We start from the raw sequence: 19853 nt of genomic DNA, 5'->3' as shown, positions 1-19853 counted from the left end.
GAATCCCGTCTGTGATGTGAAGAATCTTTATACACACACACACACACACTCCGGTCAGAGAACACAATTAACAGACATAATACGTAGCCCACATAAGTTTTAGTTGTTTCTCTCGTAATATCGAACAACCAATAGTTTACCCCCCACACACACACACATACATATACACACACACACACACACACACACACACACACACACACACACACACACACACACACACACACACACACACACACACAGAATCTGAAACCCTACTTTAGAGCCAAACATGGAACTTTTTCAAGCCACTTCAAGCCTCCAATAAGTAAGGCAGTTGTCCCACACTGGGCGATGAAATTCATCTCCCACCTCAAGAAAATCATACGGCAGGATTCGGTTAGCGTATCCGCTCTCCAACCAACAGATTGGAGAGCGGATACGCTAACCACTAGGCCCACCAGGTCAATAAATAGGGGATGTGAATCCCCACTGAAACAGATGGTTGTGAAGTGGTTAGATGGTAAACGAAATTCAGTGCTAGTATGGTCTTTCCTTTCTAGATGTCTAGACTATCTTGAAAATGTTTGGATCGCTAAAGCAAGAGTTCCAAGTTATTTACTCCTTAACACATTCATCCTGTCCAATCCTAATTTACGTTCAAGCGTAGACCTACACATTTTACCATGCAGACATTCGGAATAGAAATAGAAAAGGTTGGTTATTCCTTATTCCTGGAGCTGTCCTATGTCTGTAGAGGCGTGTGTTCACGGGGCTGGTTCTGGGGGACGAAAAACCCCGAGTTTCAGGGTGAAAAAACCCTACCTCTGTAGGAGACCGGCTAACTCACTTTAGTCGAAAGAGACCACAAAGGTTCCTCACGTCACTGGGAATCGAACCCGGGTCTTCACGACCAAACGGCTCCGCCTATACCGACTGAGCTACGGAAGTTCTAGCACATTCATAAAAGTTAATATTAAAAGTTCTCAAACCTTCGTAGGTGGGAGAGATTATGATCAACTTTCACGAAGTGGAAGAAACAGTTAAATATTTTGTTTAAACAAAAACAGAAGCAGGTGGATGAGTTTCATGACTCGATTTAACACCACTGTCTTGCTTTCTATTCGAGGACTTAAGTACGTTAAAAAAAGAAAATAGCGCGGTCTTAAAGTAGAAATCCATCTTTAAGACTACTAGCCAACTCGCGAAACATTGGTTTCGTCGTTTAATAAATAGAGACTAGCACAGTTCGTCCACTTGAACAAACTTCCCTTAAGTTTTTTTTTTTTTTTTTGACCACAAGGACTTCATTTAAGTCCTTGTGGTAAGTTTCTTTTATTTTTATAATACATGGAGCTTTTGTTTCTGAAGATTAACGCAAGCCACTGAATTAACCCCAGCTCCGTTAGCAAATTGCGACATTCCATTTCGCCTCTTTTCATTTCGAAATGAAGCGCACACGTCCCATCTGTCAAGGACTATTCAATAAAGAATACTCCATCACAGCCTCAAAATGTTCCAAGAATAGCATATCAAGAAAAACAACGGTGCGGATTGCTTTACGGTTCGTTATGTCCGTCAACATTACGAAAGTACTCAGTTTGGAGTATGGGGGAAAAAAAATCTATGACATTGAGGAGTTCATTAATCTTTACCCTGTTTCACCATATAACAAATTAAAACTATTTCTTTGCATTTTTTTACGAAAAAAAAAATCTTCAGTCGTAACGAAGAGAGAACTGGATCAATTTATTCATTACTTTTTTTTTTTTTTACTATGAGAAGAAAATTCGTTTAAAATTGGTAAACTATTCCGTAGTTCATAAGTGAAGCTGCCAAATAAAACAAAGCTAACAAAAAAGCATACGAATTTTTCTACTGAACTTACAAGAAGTGTATAAATTTTTTTTAAAGATATATAAATGTGTGTGTGTGTGTGTGTGTGTCTGCACTCATTTCTCTTTTTATATTCCATATTTTATTAATTTTAGTTACTTTTTTTTCTGGCATCTCTCATGAACACACTAGTTACGGCCGAAGCAATTAATGCTATGAAGGAATTATATGCCGACCTGGTTGGCTGAATGGTTAGCGTATCCGCTCTCCAGCCTAAAGGTTTCAAATTCGAATCCTTCCGTGGCATGGATGTTTGTGATTGTCTTTCACCTTCATACACTCATTCATACAGTGTATAAATACCCTCCCAAGATGGACTGGGTCACCATGGGAGAAGTAGACCCAAAAACCCTCCCGTAATGGGAGAGGCCTTTATCCAACAGTGGGGAATATATAGGCTTATATAAAAAAAAGAAAAGAAAAAGTATTATATGTCTGTACACAGCTTGCTCTTCTAGATGGCCTGTCCGTAATGCAGAATGGAAACCTTATACTAGGCATGAGATTGGCTAACTCATCTTTAGCTGAAAAGTCTTGATAAAGGATTATTCAAGTCCTAGTCTAACTATAGGCAACAAAGAGCCTGTTAGTTTTGCATAAGTACTATGGCGAGATGAATTTTAGCGAAATATGGAAAGTTGCACAAAACGTTGACTTTTACGAATGCCAATTTCAGTCTAAATCAGATAATTAAACCTCCAGTGTTAAGCTCGAAGTAATACAATTCTCTTACTTCATTTCCATATCTGTTTTGAACTGTTAACTTTTCTTTCTTTTTAATGATAGTCTTCTTTCCACAGTCCCTAGTTTAAGAAGTTGGAACCTTTACTCCTCCGTGGATATATTTTACCTCAGCTTTTTTGTCTAAGTTCTTTTCTTTTATTGGTCATTTGTTTCATTATTTCTTTCTACCATTGTGACGGTTAATTATGAATAAAATTTTATGAAAAGAGAAGCTTGTTAAATTAAGCATATTCTATTAAGAATGCAATTTCTTGTACTAAGCATTTTTCTGTATTGTTCTTCTGTATTATGTATGGTTTCGAAAAGACAATATAGCCTTTATAATAAAAAATGCACATACAGAGACCAAAGAACTAAATGAGCTCCCTTTAACACACAGGTCACATGCGACCGTCTACTTGCCGTTATACGAACATAACATATCATATGAACAAGGCTAATAGCCGAGCGCATAAAACCTGTTCTACAAGTTATAGCCATGGCTATTATTCAAGATGAAACTTCATTAATATATAAGTAGTACGTTAAGATCCACTGTGACAACTTAAGGACGGCATTAAACCATTTTCACACGTGACATTTTGTACAAGAACGATAACTGACCTTTTGCTGTTGTTAACCTCGAGAGTTGCCAACTTGGCTGAAAAAAGTCAGTTGAAATTTGTATTCGTAAATTTTCGCAAAGAAATTGGGTTGTTTGTAAATATAAAGTAGTTTCCTTTTTAAAAAAATTTTAAAAAATTGCTTTATGGACTCCAATAAACTATTTCCTGGATACTTCTTTTGAGAGTTTGCGTATTAATTTTATGCCCGTTTAAACATAAGTTGCTTTAAAATAATGATAATGAAAACATTAAACTCCATTAAAATTTGGCTAAGCGTAATTTTTTTTTTTTTTTTTTTTTTTTTTTTTTTTAAACTTTCTTGTGCATATAAAAAATCTATAGTCAAGTTCTGCCAAGCGTGGATTTGTGCCCAATAAATATCATGCGTAGATATCAGCAACTTAACGAGTGGGAAAACAAAAAGTGATCTAAAAAAAGATTAGTCATATCGCTCTTACAATGTAGACTTTTGGCATATAATACTTAAGTGATTCAGATGATATGCTTATCTTTAATAGTTTTTAGTAGAGCAACTAGAGTACCGAACTCTTATCCCGCCTAGGACAACACTAAATGTGCGATAGATTTACAGCCTTCCGTCGATAGGATTCAAAACAAGCCTGTTCATTTAATGTAAGGATTACGGTTAGCTGGTTGTAATTACTGTCGAAGCAACTAAGATTAAGAGGCCAGTGTATTATGTCCGTCTAATTGGGTGTATTATCCGCCGATTTGGCGAGATGAAACCTCGAGTTTTTCAGGAGTTAAAAAACTACCACCTCCGAATGACACTGGCTTAATTCACCTTCAGCTGAAAAGTCCTTAGAGGCTCTTAGTTTCCTAATTAATTACTGGGCAAATGTCGCGTCGTGAGTGCGACTGTTACGAATTTAAGGTGGTGGGGGACTTAGACATGATCCTCCTGCATCACCTGATGATTCTGAGAACCATCAAAATTACAACCTTCGTAGTTAAAAGGGAACTTTTGCGACACAACCTCCAGAGATGAAAGCTAGCGAAAAGTGTTATTCAAATACTTCTTAATAACTTACTTGTTTTACTCTCTGAATGCAGAATCCATTTCTCACCTCAATTTTAGCTTAGAACAGTAACTTTTTTAAAAAAAAAACTTACGAACAACAAAATCTGTATGATGTAATCGAAATAAAGTCAGCAGACATCCATAAGAAAAATTGATGCGACAAGATTAAAAAAAAAAAAAAAACGAAAATTAATAAGAAATGTCGTGATCAAACGTCGCCATTCGACTTACGGAATCACACCAATTCATAATCAAAATCTCTATTTGCGAGATTCTCATTTGCAATTTTCTGTTAAGCAGACCGCATGCATATTTCGTGTAGAATCAGCTCTGTAATAAATTTAAGACTGTTGTTCTTGAAGAACAAGTACAAGCCTCAAAGAAAAATGAAGTAAAATTGACACGCTGCTACAAATGCACTTAAAAAGCTTGTGTGTGTGTGATAATTTTGTAAAAATACAATCATTCAAAAGATGCGAAAGCAATATGACAGCCCGAAATGCATTTTTCTGAATCTGTTGGGTGTTCGAATGATGAAGTTTGACACAAACAGGCGACTTAAATAAGCCAAACGATGTAGGGATGAAGGCTCGCGTGCCTAAATTGGACTCGATGATCATGTAAATTAAAGGAACATCAAATTTAACTCCATTCTAATCACCAACAACAATTAGCACTGTTCTCTAAGTTCATTAAGTCCTATATAAAATGCGCTGTTCCATCCCACTCCCCTCAGTCTTCCGATATACACAACAGTGTCCAAGAAAGTTGATAACGTTAACAATAAAATTAGATTTAAAAAGCAGTTAGGTAATAGGATTATTCAATACTCACTTCGATTTAATTACTTTGGGACAAGCGTTAGCAGAGGGATGCCTTTATTTAATAAACTCATTAATCTAATTGGCACGAATTACTATACCATATTTGATAAGATTTCAGTAGCTTCGCAATTTGATATATGAACATAACTGTCTGTTTGAGGGAGTTTTCACACCTGCCGTTAAAGAAAAAGAAATTTTCGCTAGCATTAGCGAAATTCTTAATTCATTTATGCGTCTGAAGAACGATTATAATCATCAACTAAGAATTATTATCCTGAGAATTATATTTTTCCCCGATTTTTACATTTTTTAGAGTTCCAAATGGACAGAAGATCATACACTGACATAAGCTTTCAATTTTAGGTGAGAATATGAACATAAACGAATTAAATGCTTTAGATATAACCATGAGAAGCTGCAAAATAATTTAAAATGAAAAATCATGTTTTATATAACAAGTTACGAGACGCTATGAAGAAATATAATAACTAGTTATTGCATCAACTATTCATTTCAATTTAGTTGAGAAACAATTCAAAACGCAACTAGCGTTACGCTTCCATGATATCACATATGGTTTAGTGTATGGCCCAGACTATTATTTTGAATGAATGGAATAATGGATTCCAAGTAAGCCATTAGAAAATATAGTACAACCATTGAATTACGTTATCGAGAGTATCAGATGACATCTGTGATAACAGATACAGATATGGTCTAATGATTTAACGACATAATTGAGCATTTGCGAGATGAAATGTTTAGTGTATAGAAATTCACGTTTATATGCTTGCCGCTGCAGACCTGAGAATTTCTAAGAACTGAAAATATGTAACCATTTGAGAATTTCTACGCTCTTTTCTAGAGCGTAGGCATGGTCCCAAACTTTTGAAGATTGGTAGTTATTCCAGTAAAATGATATTTGATTTATATCGCGATAATAAATGGAAAAATAAATGAATAATAATAAAAAAAAAACCCTCCATCCCATCCCATCCCAATCCTAGAAGGATCAGTTTTTAGCTTCTTTTAGCTTGCAGAAAGCCTCTCTCCACCTTAGTCAAAATTAGCAGTTGAACTATCCACCGATGATGGGGGAGTTTTATGGGTTTAAGTCCAACAAACAATTATCGCTATCTCGTATGTTTTTCAAACCCTACCTTTTTTTTATCTTTTTTTTTAAAAAAAAAAAAATTGCGTTCTAAGATGGCTAAAATCATGAAAAACGCTAAAATACTCCAGTGTGAAGTTCCGTTAACTCAGGAAAGGACAAAAAACTTCGAAAAGTTCCTCTAACTAGTATTAGAATTCATCCTATAATGGTCTGTTTTTCCTGATCCAGTCATGAAAGTTGCCACGAGAATCATACTACCTAATATTGCAGAAAAAATTTGGTAGATAAGAAACAAGCGATCCTGTTTATACTCTCAAATTTGAAACGCTGAGGTACTTAAACTGGCAACACCTTCTACATTTTGTAGTTTTTGGACAACATCGTTTGAAATGTGGATTTCGCTTTTGTTCTTTTTTTAACTGGAGAAACAATGAGTAAAATAATTTTTTCAGAAGAATTAGACTAGAAAACTTTAAAACATCTAGATGAGTTAAAGATCTAGATGAGTAACCTATCCCCTCAGCCATACTGGTGGGGGTAGCTATATGCTACCATACTAGGGAAATGATTATGAGCAAGGTGGTTTCTCGTTGCCGGAGTATATTTTATAACTGTAGCCGTGTGTTCAAGGGATGGTGTGCCTGTTTTGAGGGATGAACAACCCTCCACCACCGTAGGAGACCGGTTAACTCACCTTTAGTCGAAAGAGACCACATAGGTTCCTCACGCCATGGACGGGAATCGAACCCAGATCTTCGTCTATACCGACTGAGCTACGGTGGTTCCAAACTTCATACCGTAAAAACAAATAAAAAATAATAATCCAAATTTCGCTAAATTCCCGGTATTTGTAGATGTGAATAATTACCAAGATGGAAAATCAATGAACATCACGATGGATAGCAAACGTATTTACTAAGGAAATCATATCTATAATCTGAAGGAAAGGGCGCTAATACTGTTTACTTGAGTTTTTAATAACAACGAATAAGTCACACTTTAACACAATGGGTTTTTATTATTATTATTATTATTTTTTTTTAATGGGGAGACAACCGAACAGTGTATTACCTAAACTATGCATAACGGGAATTTCCATGGTATTGGAAATTGAACTTGCAATGTAAATATTGGTTTATAAATATTCAAGAATGCGTCGAAACCAGCAATTCCTTGAACGGGATGTGGAAAACTACAACAAGTGTTCTTACATTTGCTATTTGTAGCATTTTTCATATTTTTCTCTTTAGAAAACCGATCAAGTAAGTCTTGGTCACAAAGTTTTCTGTCCAGGAGTTTTCAAGAAGCTATACTTGTACAATGTAGATGGAAACAGTTTGTTGCTAGTCTTACAATGGATACAGCCGCTTGTAAATATTTATTCAGCAAACTAATTTCGAGTAATGTAAGAAAAAAAAAGTACATTTGCGAGACGGGCGTTAGCACGCTTGTCTCCTCACTAAACCTTTCATGTATGCTTTGGAAGGTGGTGGAAATAAGTGATGTTTTAGAGTTGTCCCTTGATAACAGTGTTGTCATCCTTGTAATCTGAAAACAGTCAACAAATTGCAAGCGAAACACACCAGGGGAAAAGGATGGAAGATAGAAGGAAGAAAGCCATAGCCACCCAATTCCAAAGTATACCAAAGTCGATATTTTAGACTCAAATAACAAAACGCAACGGAAAGCAAAACCACCATCCTGTTATATATAGCACCATTATTGTAGTCAGTCCCCGGAGAATATGGGGTAATGGATAGTCTGCATTGCCGTTTTCTCTTTTCTCGTCTTACAGAGTAAATAGCGACTCGGTGTTAGGTTATTTAAATACAACTAAAAATTGTACCCAACAAATTTTATGGCTTCATTTGCGGAGCCGAACAATAGGAACACCACACTGTTCTATTAGCTTTCATTTTTTTTTTTATTTACCATGAAATTAATTTTGGTCGATCTATTTTCTAAAAATGCATTGCGAAACTATATACTTTTTAATCAAACCACAGGGAGCCTTTGCAATGGAAGCAGTTTGCTATGCAGATTTCATTCTATTATAATATTAGATAGGATGTTATGCAAGTGCAAATATTTTTAGTTGAAATTGAAAAGCCGAATTCTCACAGTTAATAAGGCTGGACGATGAGTGCAAATGGAATATCATCAACATGCAAATTATTTATGATTTTTAAGATTTCTTCTCATTGTGTAATAAAAAGAAATCTTAAAGATGTAATATTGCAGAATATTATCAAATTCTGGAATTTTTATTCCTCTGATGCTGGAGCTGATATTTTCAACTGAACAGGTTACAGGAGCTGAATAACTAAGTGTAGGACACTCCCTCAACAATTAAAAGATTATATTTAAATTTTCAAAAATTCATATTGTTATGAGGATTTTATTTCCTTGGGTGCATGTTTTAATGGTAAGTGGGACTTGCACACATATCTTTGCTATTCAGATACCATTTAGTGAAATGGATTCAATGTTGATTACCACGATTTTTAAGCGAGGAAGGGAAAAGACGACAGTTCTGGATGGCTTCTATCGAGAAGAACGCTAACGATACACAGAATCGTATATAAATCATGTACATCATACTTAGAGATCTCCAGTAGTCACAAATTAAGCTTCAGTTTTGAACAGTTATCAACCTCACATGCCTTGACTAGATTCATTGGGTCCTTCAAGTAAATCTCAACCAGCGTCTTCGATTAATGGTTTAAATCAGAATGATCCCAATTTAGATGCTTCAAAATTAGATCTAGTCTCGCCCTCCACCCAATAAAAGAAAAAAAGAAATTCCAAAATTTGCGGATTATTAGTACGTTTGACAAATCTGAATTCATGTTCACGTGCTAAACCACATTAGGGGATTTCAGCAGCTGAATCCGAACTTGGAGACCCTCTATTATACTTGGCGTTGCTAGGAAGCTGTGGTGCATTTTAAATCGTATATTCTAAGGTGGCAAGCTCATTAGATCCCTTAGAAATTTGAACCAGGAGCTGCTATATTTATGTTCATTAAATCTGAATCAGAAATCATACAATGGATCGCCAATTAAAAAATTTCAATTTTATTTCTAAGGGATCTAATGAGTTTCCTTTCAGATGTTGATATCCAAGAATTTAAGAAACACTAGTTTGGATGTTGCTGGATAAAATCTACTTTGAGGTTCAGTAATTCATTCAGGTTCGCTGAATGAATTACATATTATACCTAAGCACTGTAACATGCATTTATCGGTAGCCAACACGAGTCAAGAAAGTTATAGAACCACTACTCTAGGCAGAGCAGGAGCAGCTGTTATCCCATTCTTTTGTTCTTGTAGAAATACAAAAAATCTTCTCCTTCAATGACCCAGGATTTAATGTGGGATAAAACATCGCTTCAACCACGCGTTTAAGAGTTATCATTGAGTATTATAGTGTCCCTAGCCACTGTGATGGCAGACCAACCCTTTCCTATACTCACTGGCTAGAAGATAATGCTTATTCCCTGAAAATTTCTGCTTTTGCATCTCTTATATTCTTTGATTGTAAAGAAATTGTTACCAACTGTAAACATCAAGCGTTTCCTTTAAAAATAAAGGGGGAGAAAATATAGGCGCGTGTTCAAACCATTAACACATGATAAATTACCTGGAAAATATACACGATTTAGATCTGCGTGCCTTCATTTCGTGTGCAACCAGCACGCCGTAACTCAGACACGAAACAAGATCACCATACAATTCCATTGGCAGTTTTCCAAACTATCAAGAAGGTTTCACCTCGAATTCCTTTAAAGTCTACAATAATTATCCACCAGGTGGCCATTCCAAGCTCAAAGTTCCAATTCGGTAATTAAAACTGCAATAGAGATAAGGATGGATTTCTTCTTGGTTCGGTAGACTTTATTTCGAAGTTAGAACACGTGACGAAATATAATGTAGATGTAAACTCAAACAGGTGAACAATACAATAAAAACAATCAACTAATTCACAAGCGACTTATCGACTATAAATCACCTTTATTAGTTTGCTATATAAACACGTAATGAACTGAATCGAAATGTACTTTATTTCAACTGAAATGGTTTGATTTTATTTACCACTTTGTTTGAATGTAGGTTCTTAATGTTTCCAGGAGGCAGCAATAAAATACTACTAAACTGCAACGTTTGATTGCGCACTCAAGACACTCTCTAGACATTAATAAAACTCGCTAATATCCTAACATAGTACACAGCAGCATGCCCGCCACTCTCTCGCGCAGTTTGGTCGAGGGAGTGTGCGCATTAGAGAAGCATTATTAAATTTTCGAAGCATTTCCTCACTAGCCAAATTAGCTCAAGATATCTCCGGCCCTCAGGCATATTATATTCCGTTTTCCAGTTGGGTGGATTCCCTCTAGGGATCAAAAGTAAGGACGAAAAGGTGGCAGAAAGCGTATTAGAATTTGCACTCGCTTGATGAAAATAATCGAATATCGAAATAAATTTTAACTTTCTTCACCAATCATGGTCACGAGTTCCTAACTTGAAAAGGTCATATACTTTAAGCACGTAATATCGTATCGTGAGGCCGAGTGATTGTTTCGTAAGAGTGCGTGAACACTCCTTGTATGCAACTACGGGATTTTTTATTTTTTTTTATTGCTGTTGGCGCAATTACACAGCAATACTTACATTAAATGCCTTGTACAACCATTTGCTACTTAACGGTTTTCTTTGTTTTCTTTCCCATTCCACCTACAAGTACGTAGGAAGAAAGAACCATGCATGAAATTTCTTAATGAAACAACATCACGCAATCCCCCCCCCCAACCACACACACCCTCAATTGTTCAGCATTTAGTTTAAGTGAACTCATGGAAGCAAAAACATGATTTAGAAACAGAAGATTTGGGTAGTACATTTCGGCATGCATCACCATCCGGGATGCTTTTTTTTTTTTTTTTTGTGGCCAAAACCCTTTTCATGAACTAGCAATGCACAATCATTCCTATGAAGAGCAAATAAAGCTCATAGCATTGTGTAATAATGATAACAGATCCAAATACTGACGTCATATATTATAAACAAAAGTTTGAATGCAATAATATTCGTATTCGCAAAATTCATTGTTGTATTAGCAATTCTAAACTTACCAATTTTATTAAATGAAGCATGGAAATCTTCAACACAGAATTTTTTTTTTTTTTAATGATTTGCCTCCACTGTCTCTTAATTGTATTTTCGTATGACATCGTGAGCTAGTTAAGTTTATCCTCGGATAGGGTCACGTTCACAAACAATATTCAACCACATTCTAATTCAGTTTCCAGTAAGTTTGTTGAAAACATCTCTTTCCTGTTCGAACAGCCTTCCTGCCTTTTGAAATCACTGATTTTTGGACAGGCATGAACGCGTTTCTCCGAAAATGATAAATATGTTTGATATCTCATACATGTCAAATGTCAGTGCCCTTACCAACGTATCTGTTTGTATGTCACTGTTCCTGATGACTTACATCCAGTTCAGATATCAATTTTATTTAAAAAAAAAAAAAAAGCGGTAACAGTATTTTGGGGATTATCTTTCTACATATCAAAGAAATCTCTCCCGATACTCCGTTTGTAAACTACTGTGTTATATTGTTAAGAGATTAATCATTCATAAGCATACCACTTCATCATACTACTATTTGTCTGTCATTGTTTACGTATCTAGTACACCTTCTTATAGATGAAATGCAGGCATGGAAATAGTTATGAATTATAAAGAAATACAAACGTTAATCACAAAAGTGTTTATCGTAAAAGAAAAAAAAAAATCCAAGTGCTAAAGGAAATCATCCTTTAGGTTGTTTGATTATAACAAGAAGTTCAGTTAGGACACCATCTACTGTCTGTAACTCGCCGTGTTTAAAAAATCAACTTAAAAGCGACTCACTACAGCAGCCTTCAGTTAGTCGGTTTGGGCTCAAGCTTCAAAACCCGTAATGTAAAAGACATTAATAAGAATACAAACCCTCATTGCGAAAGATGGTCATTTATTAATCATTGATTAATTTAATAATCATATTTTTAGAAAGAGCGGGATTAAAAAAAAAAAATCAAAGGAAGTTGTTTCACGAACTGCGTTAAGTTGCTCTACTATCCCCAAAAGATCAGATCATACATGCTTTCAAAAGGCAAAGTGCCAATTCTCTTATGGATGGTATAATTTTATCATCTAAAACTTTAACAAAAAAAAAAAAAAAAAAAGGTTCCGGTTATTGTTAAGGACGTGAAGCTGCAACAAGTTCTAGAAATACAAATGACTAACTTCATATCAGAGATAATTTCTGTCATTTAACATGTGAGTCGACTCTTCGCAAAAAGAGATTACATTGTACACAAAAGAAACGAGACAAGCAAGCTCTTAGTACACGATTCGCAAGTAACTGGTGACGTCATAGTGCTGCATTGTTCTCCGGATCGATTCTTTTAGTCCAGCTCTCTGTCTAAGCACTGAAAGATATAGATTCAAAGATCCCAGCGTTAAATTGTGAGATCTTAGTATATATCGATTGCCTATATTTCTTTGCGCGTTTCTCTAAACTAACGTTCCAAACGTCTCCAGGTACTTCGGAAAAGCCGGACTGCATCGACAGACGAAAGAACAGTAAATAAATAAATAAAAAAAAAAGCAAATGAATACAAAAAAAAAAAAAAAATCAACTGGGCTTAATGATTTAACACCGATCAACAGTTTTAATAGCCTGTCGCGGAACAAGTCGGTAGAGCGATGGTATAAAAATCACTCCTGTTGTGAAGACATTTACGCTTTAATCAGAGGAGCTTAAAATATGAAGGAACAAAAACAAGGCCATTAGTGTGTAAACCACACAATAAATTTTAGTTCCTCTTGATATATATCGAGCTAGTCGGACTTTCCATCATAGTGCAAATAACGCTCGGCAACAGAGCGTGCTATTTTAATTGAGAATGTTGCTGGTATTAGTTTCAGATATATTTTAATGGGCAAACCAATTACTGACAGAAAATGGCGCCTGCTACTAGGTTAAGTAACTATTGGTTTTGATTATTGCAAATCATCCTCAGAAAAAGTTTAAGTGGAAAGGCAATATCAGTTTGTAATGCTTTATTCTGCGATTTATTTTTTTTTCCCCCCTAAGCAGTGTATTTTTAAAGAATATTTATCAACGCTGCACGAGTTATCTTGAACCATTACAATATACGAAACAACAATTATTGAAGAAACATTTACTTTGGCGTGAAACAATTAAAACTAAAGAATCGTCTATACTGATGATAACATAGGTTTTGTTCAATAATTTATCTACTGAAATAAAAGGTCACAATACCTGTGAACTAAAAGATATTCACAGAACAATCTGGCTTCTTAGGTGGTGTGCGTATGCCTTTGCCATCTTAAAGTCAGCTCACTTGATTTGCTTAATGAGATATATAGTGTAAATGATAAACAAGACGACTGGTGTCTGGAAGTTATTCCGGTACCAGACATTTCTCAAAAGATATCCAAGAGGTGAATAACGAAATATATAATTAATAAAAAAATAAAATAATAAAATAAATAAATTAATAAAATAAAATAAAAAAACGGAAAAAATCCTTAGCTCACCCAGGTTTTACCATAGTAACAAAATCTATTTTGTACAGCAACCAAAAATAATACTATTAGCATACTAATATACTGGAATTCGAATCCGATTATAAATCTTCAAACAAGATCCAAAAACATTCCGATATTGTTTTATTTTAATCGTAGCTGTCGAAAAAAAAAAAAAAAAGATTCAAAAGTGTCCAGTTTATTACCAAATTATCAGATTACAGAATAAATGAACAACTAAATAATAGATGGAAAAATTGGATTCAGTAAGACATTGAGTCCAATGTGAAAAAAAAGGCTATAATCCAATCCATTCCATCATGTTCTTGTGTAATCTTTTTATGCTTCAGAACTATTTCACAAGGGCGCTCAGAACATGGCATGATTTTAGGTAAGCTGTCAAATGAACAACAACTAATCCTAAGATATGAGACGCGAACTATCTCAAGACATGTCTCAACAAGTCAGTTCTTTATCTCTAGCCCCTGCCTGAACATAAAATTTATTGCAACCGTTATGGGTCACAGAACACATACAATTCTAACAGCAAGAAACTTTCTTACCGGAGTACTAGGACTTATTTTCCATCTAAATTAAAACAGGTCACTCCAATTTTACGACACTATCATTGGAACAGTAAACCGCTTTTTTTTTTTTTTATTGGACTTTAACATGTAATAGAATAGTTCGCTACTAGCAATAAAATACGAATTACGACCGGATACATATACGCCCGTGAAGTGCATGTCGATGAGCTAGAAGATGTTCGATACTAATGCATTACTTCGAAGATAGCGTCCTATACATACATGGCAAGCACTCTTCTTTCCAATAAAAGCTTAGTTAAATTCTGTAGCGGAAGTTAGCATAGAATATAAGAAGGTCGAGGGAGTATCTATTTTGTTTTTTTACTGTAGACATAAGAAAAGCCAATAAATCTAAAATTGCCCGAGCTAACTTAAAATACTTCATTATTGAAAAACCTTACTACTGCAAATTCTCGAATTTAAAGGGGAGTCCAGCATATTGCTAATTAAAGAGTTGCAATTCAGTTACTGAAATACAGTGGGAGGCAGACAGTTCTCTTAAGTTCAATTTTTTTTTTTTTAATGAATACGCACAAGTTTAATTTAGACTTATTATAAAAATGGTTGTTTTAAAATGTTCATAGAAAAATTAGCTATTATAGTGAAAGTACAAGCTGAATAGATAAAAAACAATAACAAAAGGCTTAGGTTCCAGTATGAGGAAATTTTAGTGCATTGGATTCTTAAGTTTTCAGTGAAGAGTACTCAGGACTTGTCTCAAGAAGAAAAATCCCATATTTCAAAAGAAGTTTAAAGGACATTTAGCAGCAATCAAGAAACTGATGGAGTTAGGTAGAAGTGATCTATATGACAACCATCCAGCTTTATCTTTCTCCTTTTCCATACACGGAAAACAAACCCGAAGCACAAACGAATAGCTTTGCCTGCACTGCAAGGTCTCAGCTGCAGGACGAGAACAAAATTGGGTAGAGAGCGGAGGGCTTAGTTTGCTGTGATCACGCAAGGCCAGCGGTAAAAACTCTGATCCTGAACACACTAATGACTGTCCTAACGGACGACGCACACGGGAAGGCTGCCGATCTTACAGTTGTCCGCGAGTTCGTCTCTAGGGGCATTCGATCAGGACCCTCTCTGTTGCAGGCTGTCAAGCTCTCGTGGGTCACGTGACAGTCGCATCATCACTAGCCCTCGTTAAGAGAGGAGTTTGAGCAACAAGAGAGAGGGTGGGTGGGTGGGTGGATGAAGAGGAAAGGTGTATTATTTAGGGGCACGGATAGAGATGCCTCTCCAGGAGTTACACTACAACCGGACACACGCGCACACAGAAGACTAGAGTAGATAAAAAAGGGGATGAACAGTCCTTTGTCAAGTCCACTCATTCTTTGTAAGGAAAAATGAAGCAACACTAATATTAATAATAAAAAAAAGGACTGAAGACAAAAAAAAACGGCGGACTCGTTTCGGAGATAAGTTTTTTTTTTTTTTTTTAGATTTGATTATGGCCACAATCAAATCCATACATTCAAAGTAATACTCATATTCTTCATGTTCCATGTTATCAATTTGGATATATTCTGTTCGCATATGCTAACAACGTGCAAGGCAATCAATAGCGAAAGAACGGCAATATTAACATGCAAAGCAAGAAAATCATGTCGACTTATTCAAAAAAATAATAATCAACCTGCAGAAAAGTATAAGAACACTTCCTTTATGCAGAGGATGAAACCACTTGAACATTTCACTCTCTTTTAATCAAAATCCTCGAATTTCAAACAAAATGAAAATGGCAGAAAATATCATGTTAACAGTTTTAATTCACTTTTCGTTATATATTTTAAGAATTATATACGGCGGCGTCGAATGAGCTGAATTTTTTTTTTTTTTTTTTTTTTTTTTTTTTTTTTTTTTTTTAACTGTTAGATAAGCAAAACAAGCACCGGATAAAATCGATGTTTAGGGATTCTGTAAATACCTCAAAACAGGCTTCCAAAATAAGTTCTGCAATTTGTAATGTATAAAAAAAAACATCTCTTTATTTATGTATGCATGAAAGTTAACAAGCGTTGGATTTACAAAGCCTTGATACAAGAATGCACGGAAGTCACTCCTCGCTCAGGTTCAGACGGCATTTTTCATCGTAAGATGCAACAGGCAAATAAATAAATGAAAATAACATCGCTGTTTTTTCCCTGAACTTCTGTGATTGAGAAGGCAATAAAGTAATCAATTATAAAATACATCGGGAATTTAATTTAAATATAATTTTCAAAAAGGATATTTTGCAACTTTCAATGTTATTTAGATAAGCATTTCTGAAGACGGTTACGAAATATTTTCTGTAGTCTTATTTCCATTAGCGTTGTGCACGACTACTTAAAAAAAAAAAATTATGAACAAAACAACTGTTTACTGAAAATTAGGATATGTCAAAGAAGTTGTTAATACCGGTCATAGAATGAAAACAGTTTTATCTACTAAGTAAAACTATCTTTTTCCGATCCCGGTTAAGTAATTTAGTCTTTTGAAATCAAGAGGAAAGACAAATTACTATCTACAGTAAAGAAATTCTTTGCAGTCCAAATAAGACCGGAAACTAAGTTTTCCTGTTCGGATTGAATTTTGGATTTTCCTATCGTAGATTAGTAGTTTACAAAAAGTAAAATGGCTACCATACTCGCGTATGTAGCATTACGTTAAAACAGGTTTATTGGTTCCAGGGACAATAAGAAATTTAGCTGCAGTATCCACCAAAATAATAATAATAAAAGAATTCTCTTATAGGATTTACTAAACATACACTTATGTTTATATAAACATAAGTGTGTGTTTAGTAAATTTTCAAATTTATGAACTGTAAGAACATTACAAATTATCTTATGCTCTCCGGGCTTAGTAATCATCTGACCAAGATAATTAACAGAGGAGCTCTATAAATAACTTTTGTTTTAAATCTTTTTTTTTTTAAAAATTCGAAGTGATGAGTGTCAGCTCTAAAGACAATGAAAAAACAGTAAGAAGATCCATGCAAAAGAACTTTTGCTCATGCACATTTTATAAATAATTCTTTAACGAAATTATTGCTCTATAGGTAGGCGTATGTTTGAAGTACGATCATCTTTGAATTTTTGATGATTCAGAACTCCAAACTCAAATTTTACAACAAAAACGAAACACATAAGCTAGCATACGTTCAAGCATGCGCGCAAAGAAGAAAAAAAAAAAAAAAAAACCTGCTGAAGCAACAGGCCAATGCTTTGTCTGGAAAAAAAAAAACCCTCAGCCACCATTCACCTTGAAATGAGAGATAGTGGAAAAAAAGATTAAAAAGGTTCTTCACGTTTTCGACGGGATTCGAACCAGGAACGTCGATAGGAACTGAACTCTGAAGGCATACTCAAAGCAGTGTACACGGAATGAACATTAGTGTGACAGAAGGTTAGAAAAGGAGATTACTGGAAGGAACGACGAAAAATACACTTGAGGATTTCTCCTGCGAATTAAACCGATAAGCACATTGACAAGGAGAGTGCATACAAGGTGTCGACCTTAAAAAAAAACTCGAAAAACAAGCAGAGTATACTTCTCCCCAAAAAAAAGTGAGTTTAAAAAAAAAAATAAAATAAAAAGTTAGAAAATGACTACTTTGATAGGCAAAGAATTCCGAGGAAAGAGATGATTGATGAAGGCAGTTAAGCAATCCCAACTCTAAGCATACATTGCGAGATGAATATAGACGGTCAAGAACAGCAGATCGATTGTCCAAACAAAGTTTAAACGGCTTGTTACGCTACGTTTCGCGACTCTACTCGAGCTGCCTTTACATAACAAGCCTATTAGGAAGGCGTGCCTTGTTGGAGTTTTATCATTTGTTCAAGAGAACACGGTGTATTGAAAGATTACAGTCACTATAATAAGGCATAAATCCGAATGAAGCTGAAGATTAATGTACAGACTTCAGTTAATTCACAATCTAGGAATGAAAGTTATTGTGCGAATTTCTCTTGGCACAAATCAAAAATGAACGTGAACAACCATTTAGCATCACGCAACCAACTTCCAACACAATCAGATGGGAAAACAAGTATAAAAAAAAGAGATTTAATTCTACAATACCCAAATTCTGTATTCACGAACTACTTAATCGCTTACTTCGGAATCATAATCGTACAATTACTGGAGATTGTGGCAAAAGTCGATGGATAACGAAACGCAATACAATGTAAAATATTTAAATATACCTTACTACATAAAAACGTATCACTCGGATTACCTTGGAAAGAAAACAGATTAACTGCGCCAGTGTTTCTCCATTTTAAAAATGTACTTCACACAATGCATAAGATAAGAGACGAAATGTTGAGCCAAAATTACTTATAAATTCAAGAATCGGTAATAATCGATAGTAACTGATTTGCGTGTTATAGAAATGAAATCTGTGAAATCAATTATTCTAATAAGAATAAAAAAAAAGTATTTAAAATCACTGACTTTGCTTCGCTTTCTCAAATCATGTTATTTGAGAACATGCAAAGCGCTCGCTAAGCACATAGGTCAGTTATCCTTAACATGAATAACAAAAATCTATTAAGTGGATTTTGCTGATTTTAGAATCAACTTTTCAATGAATCAATCAAGACTAGGCAATATTAATACCGCAAAGATGAGCTGAATTTGGTTAACTATTCAAATAAACTGTTGCATTTGATGCCTATACTAACTCATGGTTTGCTTAACTGGGAGAAAGAAAAATCATTTGTTGCTTTGGCGCATTTATTATTATTATTTTTTTCTTTCAGTAATGCAATACAAATAAGCTGCATATTATTACAATTATCCTCTAACTACAGACGGAAACATGCTTCGTGACGATCGATACGAATGAGAAGCAATGTAGGGAAGAGATCGGGTGTTCCAAGATCAGCAAACAAATTGTCTTTATGCAGTGGGCGATTTATTTTCTTTTATTTGAGAGAAGATACTGGAAGAGCCAACGAAGTCAAATATCACGACTGAAGCTGATATACAAAGACAACTGCGATAAGGGGAGTCTGACTAAAGAATATAAAAAAAATCTCATTAAAGTGTTAGTAGCTACAACTATCACGTTTTCGAATAAATTGAAAAGAAAAATCCCGAATATTTCACATAAAACTAAACTTTTAGAAAAGTACTCAACAGAGCGGTTATTTTTTTGCAATAAACACTCAGTTAATTGAAATGGCATAATATCCAAACATTACTATTCCACCTTCCCAACAAAATAAATAAAATGTCGCACAACGGACAACTTGCATCCAACTGTGTACACATTCGACCACTTACCGCCAAACTGGGCTCGTAATCCCGGCCATCTTCATTTTCATCCGTCGGGATCCGTAATCCGTGAGACGGTTTATTATTCTAAACTGTGAACTTTCAAAAGTCACTGAACAAGACGGACAAAGGGAGATAAAAGGAATTAAAATCCTAAGGCGCAGTTCTGTTCGTGAAGAAATGACGG

At 35.0% G+C, this 19853-nt stretch overlaps 1 protein-coding gene across 6 annotated transcripts in view; it reads right to left on the bottom strand.

Annotated features, from left to right (window-relative positions):
- The window catches only part of LOC150100731 (plexin-A2-like), a 992258-nt gene that overhangs the window by 471573 nt on the left and 500832 nt on the right, over positions 1 to 19853 (bottom strand). Inside the window, exon 1 of one of the 6 annotated variants that reach the window (XM_090402048.1) lies at positions 19676 to 19754. The exons of the other annotated variants lie outside the window; for them this stretch is intronic. The gene's annotated coding sequence lies outside the window, so the exon portion shown is untranslated. Of the gene's footprint in view, positions 1 to 19675; positions 19755 to 19853 lie in introns of those variants that run through there. 6 annotated transcript variants of the gene reach the window in all.

This window comes from Typopeltis vanoorti, chromosome 12, assembly GCF_054136105.1.
Source record: "Typopeltis vanoorti isolate ZY-2024b chromosome 12, IOZ_Tvanoo_1.0, whole genome shotgun sequence".
Lineage (NCBI taxonomy): Eukaryota > Metazoa > Arthropoda > Arachnida > Uropygi > Thelyphonidae > Typopeltis > Typopeltis vanoorti.
The sequence above is the reverse complement of the archived record's forward strand: the minus strand, read 5'-3'. Positions and strand labels throughout refer to the sequence as shown.